We start from the raw sequence: 6,000 nt of genomic DNA, 5'->3' as shown, positions 1-6,000 counted from the left end.
TGTCGGCGGAAGGGTGGTTATACTCCCCTTTTTTTCTCGAAAATCAGAAAGTGTTCGCTATTGCCAATTTGATGCTATCGTGTAAGAAGTAAGTCGTGGGGTAATGCAGGGCCGCATCCCGTTCCTCTTTATGGCCATTATTTCCGGAATTAGAGGCTGAAATATTTCAGGTACCCAAAAATTAAGGGTAGAAAAAAGTGCGGCGGATTTGCCTGATTTTTGCCGTGATTACTACTGAAGGTGCGGGGAAGCTACAGTTAAAAGGGCGGGCCTCTGAGCCGCTTCGTTCTCCTTGTGTAGTAAAAAGTCTGTTTTGGAAGGTCAAAATGACCATTTTTTGAAATTTTGCCGGCCTCTCCCGTCCAAACGCAGGAGGATAGAGAGTTGTTTTTATACTGGAGATAGAGTTCAATGTGCTGTATTCAACGCACTCATCGGCTTTGTTGTGACCACACGTACTGCGGAGATATGGCAGTAAGATTGTCGGCGGAAGGGTGGTTTAAACCCTTACCCTTTTTTTCTCGACAATCAGATACTGTTCGCGATTGCCAATTTGATGCTATCGTGTAAGAAGTAAGTCGTGGGGTAATACAGGGGCGCATCCCGTTCCTCGGTATGTCCATTATTTCCGGAATTAGATACTCAAATATTTCAAGTACCCAAAAATTAAGGCTAGAAAAAAGTGTGGCGGATTTCCCCGATTTATGCGGTGAATACCACTGAAGGTTCGGGGATGCTACAGTTAAAAGGGCGGGCCTCTGAGCCGCTTCGTTCTCCTTGTGTAGTAAAAAGTCTGTTTTGGAACGTCAAAATGACCAATTTTTTTTTTTAATTTTGCCGGCCTCTCCCGTCGAAACGCAGGAGGATAGAGAGTTGTCCTTTATACTGGAGATAGAGTTCGATATGCTGTATTCAACGCACTCATCGGCTTTCTTGTGACCACACGTACTGCGGAGTTATGGCGGTAAGAATGTCGGCGGAAGGGTGGTTTAGCCCTTCCCCTTTTTTTCTCGAAAATCAGAAAGTGTTCGCGATTGCCAATTTGATGCTATCGTGTAAGAAGTAAGTCGTGGGGTAATACAGGGCCGCATCCCGTTCCTCGGTATGGCCATTATTTCCGGAATTAGAGACTCAAATATTTCAGGTACCCAAAAATTAAGGCTAGAAAAAAGTGCGGTGGACTTGCCTGATTTTTGCCGTGATTACTACTGAAGGAGCGGGGATGCTACAGTTAAAAGGGCGGGCCTCTGAGCCGCTACGTTCTCCTTGTGTAGTAAAAAGTCTGTTTTGGAAAGTCAAAATGACCATTTTTTTAAGTTTGCCGGCCTCTCCCGTCCAAACGCAGAAGGATATAGAGTTGTCCTTTATACTGGAGATAGAGTTCGAGGAGCTGTATTCAACGCTCTCATCGGCTTTGTTGTGACCACACGTACTGCGGAGTTATGGCGGTAGGAATGTCTGCGGAAGGGTGCCTTCCCCTTTTTTTCTCGAAAATCATAAAGTGTTCGCGATTGCCAATTTGATGCTATCGTGTAAGAAGTAAGTCGTGGGGAAATACAGGGCCGCATCCCGTTCCTCGGTATGGCCTTTATTTCTGGAATTAGAGACTCAAATATTTCAGGTACCCAAAAATTAAGACTAGAAAAAAGTGTGGCGGATTTCCCTGATTTTTGCGGTGATTACCACTGAAGGTTCGGGGATGCTACAGTTAAATGGGCGGGCTCTGAGCCGCTTCGTTCTCCTTGTGTAGTAAAAAGTCTGAATTTTAGGTCAAAATGACCATTTTTGGAAATTTTGCCGGCCTCTCCCGTCCAAACGCAAGAGGATTGAGAGTTGTCCTTTATTCTGGAGATAGAGTTCGAGGAGCTGTATTCAACGCACTCGTCGGCTTTGTTGTGACCACACGTACTGCGGAGTTATGGCTTTAAGAATGTCGGCGGAAGGGTGGTTGATGCCAATTGATGCTATCGTGGAACAAGTAAGTCGTTTGGTAATACAGGGCCGCATCCCGTTCCTCGGTATGGCCATTATTTCCGGAATTAGAGACTCAAATATTTCAGGTACCCAAAAATTAAGGCTAGAAAAAAGTGTGGCGGATTTCCCTGATTTATGCGGTGATTACCACTGAAGGTTCGGGGATGCTACAGTTAAAAGGGCGGGCCTCTGAGCCGCTTCGTTCCCCTTGTGTAGTAAAAAGTCTGTTTTGGAAGGTCAAAATGACCAATTTTTTGAAATTTTGCCGGCCTCTCCCGTCGAAACGCAGGAGGATAGAGGTTTGTCATTTATACTGGAGATAGAGTTCGATAAGCTGTATTCAACGCACTCATCGGCTTTCTTGTGACCACACGTACTGCGGAGTTATGGCGGTAAGAATGTCGGCGGAAGTGTTGTTTAACACTTCCCCTTTTTTTCTCGAAAATCAGAAAGTGTTCTCGATTGCCAATTTGATGCTATCGTGGAAGAAGTAAGTCGTTTGGTAATACAGGGCCGCATCCCGTTCCTCGGTATATCCCTTATTTCCGGAGTTAGAGACTTAAATATTTCAGGTACCCAAAAATTAAGGCTAGAAAAAAGTGCGGCGGATTTGCCAAATTTTTGCGGTGATTTCTACTGAATGTGCGGGGATGCTACAGTTAAAAGGGCGGGCCTCTGAGCCGCTTCGTTCTCCTTGTGTAGTAAAAAGTCTGTTTGGAAGGTCAAAATGACCATTTTTTTTTTAATTTTGCCTGCCTCTCCCGTCTAAACGCAGGAGGATAAAGGATTGTCCTTTATACTGGAGATACAGTTCGAGGAGCTGTATTCAACGCACGTATCGGCTTTGTTGTGTCCACACGTACTGCAGAGTTATGGCAGTAAGGATTTCGGCGGAAGGGAGGTTTGAACCCTTCCCCTTTTTTTCTGGAAAATCAGAAAGTGTTCGCGATTGCCAATTTGATGCTATTGTGTAAGAAGTAGGTCGTGGTGTAATACAGGGCCGCATCCCATTCCTCGGTATGGCCATTATTTCCGGAATTAGAGACTCAAATATTTCAAGTACCCAAAAATTAAGGCTAGAAAAGAGTGCGGCGGATTTGCCTGATTTTTGCGGTGATTACTACTGAAGGTAGGGTGATGCTACAGTTAAAAGGGCGGGCCTCTGAGCCGCTTCGTTCTCCTTGAATAGTAAAAAGTCTGTTTGGAAAGTCAAAATGACCATTTTTTTAATTTTTCCGGCCTCTCCCGTCCAAACGCAGGAAGATAAAGAGTTGCCCTTTATACTGGAGATAGAGTTCGAGGAGCTGAATTCAACGAACTCTTTTGGGTTTTTTTGTGACCACACGTACTGCGGAGTTATGTCGGTAAGAATGTCGGCGGAAGGGTTGTTTAAATCCTTCCCGTTTTTTCTCGAAAATCAGAAAGTGTTCCCGAAACCTTTCCCCTTTTTTTCTCGAAAATCAGAAAATATTCGCGATTACCAATTTGACGCTATCGGGTAAGAAGTAAGTAGTGGGGTAATACAGGGCTTCATCATGTTCCTTGGTATGGCCTTTATTTGCGGAATTAGAGATTCAAATATTTCAGGTAACCAAAAATTAAGGCTAGAAAAAAGTGCGGCGGATTTGCCTGATTTTTGCGGTGATTACTACTAATGGATCGGGGATGCTACAGTTAAAAGGGCGAGCCTCTGAGCCGCTTTGTTCACCTTGTGTAGTAAAAAGTCTGTTTTTGAAAGTCAAAATGACCATTTTTTTAAATTTTGCCTTCCTCTCCCGTCCAAACGCACTAGGATAGAGAGTTGTCCTTTATACTGGCGATAGAGTGCTAGGAGCTGTATTCAACGCACTCATCGGCTTTGTTGTCACCACAAGTACTGCGGAGTTATGGCGGTAAGAATGTCGGAATGTCCCCTTTTTTTCCCGAAAATCAGAAAGTGTTCTCGATTGCCAATTTGATGCTATCGTGTAAGAAGTAAGTCGTGCGGAAATACAGGGCCGCATCCCGTTCCTCGGTATGGCCTTTATTTCTGGAATTAGAGACTCAAATATTTCAGGTACCCAAAAATTAAGGCTAGAAAAAAGTGTGGCGGATTTCCCTGATTTTTGCGGTGATTACCACTGAAGGTTCGGGAATGCAACAGGTAAAAGGGCGGGCCTCTGAACCGCTTCGTTCTCCTTGTATAGTAAAAAGTCTGTTTTGGAAGGTCAAAATGACCATTTTTTGAAATTTTGCCGGCCTCTCCCGTCCAAACGCAGGAGGATAGAGAGTTGTCCTTTATACTGGAGATAGAGTTCGATAAGCTGTATTCAACGCACTCATCGGATTTCTTGTGACCACAAGTACTGCGGAGTTATGGCGGTAAGAATGTCGGCGGAAGGGTGGTTCCCCTTTTTTTCTCGAAAATCAGAAAGTGTTCGCGATTGCCAATTTGATGCAATCGTGTAAGAAGTAAGTCGTAGGGTAATACAAGGCCGCATCCCGTTCCTCGGTATGGCCATTATTTCCGGAATTAGAGACTCAAATATTTCAGGTACCCAAAAATTAAGGCTAGAAAAAAGTGCGGCGGATTTGCCTGATTTTTGCCGTGATTACTACTGAAGGTGCGGGGATGCTACAGTTAAAAGGGCGGGCCTCTGAGCCTCTTCGTTCTTCTTGTGTAGTAAAAAGTCTGTTTTGGAAGGTCAAAATGACCATTTTTTTAAATTTTGCTGGCCTCTCCCGTCCAAACGCAGGAGGATAGAGAGTTGTCCTTTATACTGGAGGTAGAGTTCGATAAGCTGTATTCAACGCACACATCGGCTTTGTTGTGACCACACGTACCGCGGAGTTATGGTGGTAAGAATGTCGGCGGAAGGGTTGTTTCCCTTACCCTTTTTTTCTCGACAATCAGATAGTGTTCGCGATTGCCAATTTGATGCTATCGTGTAAGAAGTAAGTCGTGCGGAAATACAGGGCCGCATCCCGTTCCTCGGTATGGCCTTTATTTCTGGAATTAGAGACTCAAATATTTCAGGTACCCAAAAATTAAGGCTAGAAAAAAGTGTGGCGGATTTCCCTGATTTTTGCGGTGATTACCACTGAAGGTTCGGGAATGCAACAGTTAAAAGGGCGGGCCTCTGAACCGCTTCGTTCTCCTTGTGTAGTAAGAAGTTTGTTTTGGAAGGTCAAAATGACCAATTTTTTGAAATTTTGCCGGCCTGTCCCGTCCAAACGCAGGAGGATAGAGTGTTGTACTTTATACTGGATGTGGAGTTCGATAAGCTGTATCCAACGCACTCATCGGCTTTCTTCTGACCACACGCACTGAGGAGTTATGGCGGTAAGAATGTCGGCGGAAGGGTGGTTTAAACCCTTCCCCTTTTTTTCTCGGAAATCAGAAAGTGTTCGCCATTGCCTATTTGATGCTATCGTGTAAGAAGTAATTGTGGGGTAATACAGGGCCGCATCCCGTTCCTCGGTATGGCCATTATTTCCGGAATTAGAGACTCAAATATTTTAGGTACCCAAAAATTAAGGCTAGAAAAAAGTGCGGCGGATTTGCCTGATTTTTGCCGTGATTACTACTGAAGGAGCGGGGATGCTACAGTTAAAAGGGCGGGCCTCTGAGCCGCTCCGTTCTCCTTGAGTAGTAAAAAGTCTGTTTTGAATGGTCAAAATGACCATTTTTTTTAATTTTGCCGGCCTCTCCCGTCCAAACGCAGGAGGATAGAGAGTTGTTTTTATACTGGAGATAGAGTTCGAGGAGCTGTATTCAACGCACTCATCGGCTTTGTTGTGAACACACGTACTGCGGAGATATGGCAGTAAGGATGTCGGCGGAAGTGTGGTTTAAACCCTTCCCCTTTTTTCTCGGAAATCAGAAAGTGTTCGCGATTCCCAATTTGATGCTATCGTGTAAGAAGTAAGTCGTGGGGTAATACAGGGCCGCATCCCGTTCCTCGGTATGGCCATTATTTCCGGAATTAGAGACTCAAATATTTCAGGTACCCAAAAATTAAGGCTAGAAAAAAGTGCGGCGGATTT

This window comes from Periplaneta americana, chromosome 17 (genome assembly GCF_040183065.1).
Source record: "Periplaneta americana isolate PAMFEO1 chromosome 17, P.americana_PAMFEO1_priV1, whole genome shotgun sequence".
Lineage (NCBI taxonomy): Eukaryota > Metazoa > Arthropoda > Insecta > Blattodea > Blattidae > Periplaneta > Periplaneta americana.
This window is presented reverse-complemented; position numbering follows the sequence as displayed.